Genomic DNA, 3,107 nt, shown 5'->3' with positions numbered 1-3,107 from the left:
CTCATAGGCAATGTCTTTAAGGTCCAAACCATGGGGAAATGAAGCACCAACTACAGAATCCGAAGATTTTTACTTTTTCTTCTTGGACTTCGTTGATCTTGAAGTTCTGGCAGGGGGTGCCCTCCTTGCTTGTAAAGCCCGTTCAAATGTCACCAGATCCTGTTTACGAACCATGGTACCATTCGAGGCATATGTGCAGTCAGGTGGGAGAACTTCACTTGGGGAGACATGATCTGGAACTTCAACTGGGGACACCGGAACTGAAGACACAGGAACTGAAACTGGGGACACAGAAACTGAAGACACAGGAACTGGAACTGGGGACACAGGAACTGAAGACATAGAAACTGGAACTGGGGACACAGGAACTGAAGACACAGGAACTGGAACTGAAGACACTGGAACTGGAACAGAAGACGCTGGAGCCACAGGAACTGGAGCCACAGGAACTGGAGCCACAGGAACTGGAGCCACAGGAACTGGAGCCACAGGAACTGGAGACACAGGAACTGGAGACACAGGAACTGGAAACACAGGAACTGGAAACACAGGAACTGCAAACACAGGAACTGGAACTGGAGACACAGGAACTGGGGACACTGGAGCCGGAACTGGGGACACTGGAGCCGGAACTTCAACTGGGAAGGTAGGTACAGATTCTGAGGTAGAGAAAAAACTCCCAATAGTACCCACCTGAAGAACCCTTGGCCGAGGTGGGCGAGTTGGGCAGAGAGATATAAGGTGCCCGCTAACACCACAATAAAAACAAAGTAAAAAAACAGCAATGGAGAGGTCCTGGGTTCGATTCCACCCAGAGCCAACTGGGGGACGACCATGTAAATGAAGGACGGACACAAAGGGGGTAGGGAAAGTGCTGCTCACCCCTGTAAAGGTAATGAAAAAAGGAAGGGTTCCCCAGTGGGGTTTTTAGGCAGCAAAAATTATATAAACAATTACAAAGACGTACCAATTTGTTGTAAAAAAAGTAAAACAATGTATTTAATAAGTACAAAGTCGTAAAATAATGAACTCTGGTACAGTTTATGCTGAGGACACATACATATGAGAATATAGCACCAAAATTACATGACACTGATCAACATGAATGGCTGATCTTCAGGTCAATTTGTTCCTGACGCGTTTCGACCCCCACATATGGGTCTTCTTCGGAGGAAAGGGTTTATGATGCAAACTATAACAGAGAGTAAATATATGGTAATAAAATACATAGATACATAGTACAATTTAGGTGAAAAATAAATTTAAAGTATATAGTTATCAACTCACAGATTGTGTTTCTCAGTTCTATTTGGACCAGAGTAAGGTTATAATCCTGAGGATCCCTAGTTACTTTTCTCCATACGGGTGGTTAGCACCCCCAAAAGGCCTCAACGATGCCCCACAAGAGTGGCCTGCAGGGACCCACAGTATAACTGGGAAAAAATCCAAAAGTCCAGTCAGAGAGTGCGGGCCGGACAGGTGGAGGGGGAGCCCAGCAAAGCAATTGCCAGAGTGATGCCTATTAAGAAATTCAAATATAAAGTAGTTTTAATACCAAAAACTATATGTTTAAAGTACAAAGATTGATTGACTTGTTGTACAAGTAGATGGCGTTAGACATGTACATTATGCTCATTATAATGATGCATATATAAAATGGGACTGTGATATGTCATAGGAATTTTAAATTAATATAAATATGCACAGGATATTTTAAATGTTATATGAAATCATGAATTAAGATTAATAACAATATCAAAATTATATAGAATTGTGAATTCAAAGAGAATTATATGTATAACAGGGCGATAAAGATTACAATATAGGGCTAATAGTGGGTTGAGGTGCCAAAAAATATATGATAATTATAATTAAATAGTGAAAGATATATATAATTAGTATAATATAATAAATATATATAGTTAATTAGTTGAATAAAAAAAAAAAAATTAAATAAATAATAATAGTGTGTAATGGATGGGTGTGAGTAAGCATGTGCTAAAATAATTAAATTCATGTGAGAATAATTGTATATAATGTGATAAAATAGTAAGGATATTGGGATTAGTGCCAATGGGGTGAATAATGTTAAAAAAAGACAATGTAAAGGATAGTAAAAAATACCTTATTAAATGTTTAGAATATGAGTATGGAAGCGATCTCCAGAGAGAGCAAGAAAAAGCGTATCTGGAGGGGAAATATTATTATTGATTAGATTTAGTAGGCATAGGAAGGATAACTTTGTGCAGGATTTGAAAATGCAGCCTTACCCTATGTGTGGTGTGTCCAGCATAGTATGAAGATAGGATCACAGGCAGGTGTCAGGTATACACCCAGTCTATTTAAATATGTGCATGTCAGGTGTCAAGGATTTGGCAATCACTAATTGGCAAATGAATGCCTTGCTTGGGACATCCCCTCCCACATCTAGAAGTCCGCCCCCCCTATCCCAGCTGGAGCAAGGAATTAAGGTCAGATGACCCTCCCAACTGGGGGACGACCATGCCTCGCCGCCCGCCCGGCACAGTAGTGATCATGACACATCTGTTTGGACGCTATTTATGTCGCTCCATGGTGTGCTGGCAAATATTCCTACTCTCCGTATAGGGCAGTGATGGCGAACCTTGGCACCCCAGATGTGTTGGAACTACATTTCCCATGATGCTCAGCTACTCTGAAGAGTGCATGAGCATCATGGGAAATGTAGTTCCAAAACATCTGGGGTGCCAAGGTTCGCCATCACTGGTATAGGGTGTCCACTGGGAAAGGAGGCTTGGATCGGGAAGACACTCACCACATTTAAATAGACCATTGCAGGAGAGTGACACCGGAAGCCAGATGGAACTCACTTATCCACAGGTCGCCGGTGTAAGAACCCAAATCTAACCGGCACTCAGATAAAAATAGATAACACATATGCTGTTGACTTGGGTCCTTCAGTCAAATGCTGCAAACATGATTGCAAAACAATATATGTTGATACCAATACATAAACAAATATGAACAGAGTATCAGATAATACTAAAAAAGGGTATTAAAAGGATAGTAAAAAATATACATATAGTCACATGAGACAATATCAAGTATCTGTCTTGCATCCCATCAAA

General features: G+C 40.9%; 1 long non-coding RNA gene across 1 annotated transcript; it reads right to left on the bottom strand.

Moving 5' to 3' along the window:
* Window positions 1–1,386: 1,386 nt before the first annotated feature.
* Window positions 1,387–2,458, bottom strand: LOC120928580. Its single transcript, XR_005747238.1, has 3 exons — window positions 2,271–2,458; window positions 2,125–2,187; window positions 1,387–1,519 (listed from the first exon to the last, which is right to left on the bottom strand). It is a non-coding gene; the product is annotated as an uncharacterized LOC120928580 (long non-coding RNA).
* Between the last annotated feature and the right edge of the window lie 649 nt (window positions 2,459–3,107).

Source organism: Rana temporaria, chromosome 2 (assembly GCF_905171775.1).
Source record: "Rana temporaria chromosome 2, aRanTem1.1, whole genome shotgun sequence".
NCBI lineage: Eukaryota > Metazoa > Chordata > Amphibia > Anura > Ranidae > Rana > Rana temporaria.
Note: the sequence above shows the minus strand (reverse complement) of the source record. Positions and strands in the feature narration are given on the sequence as shown.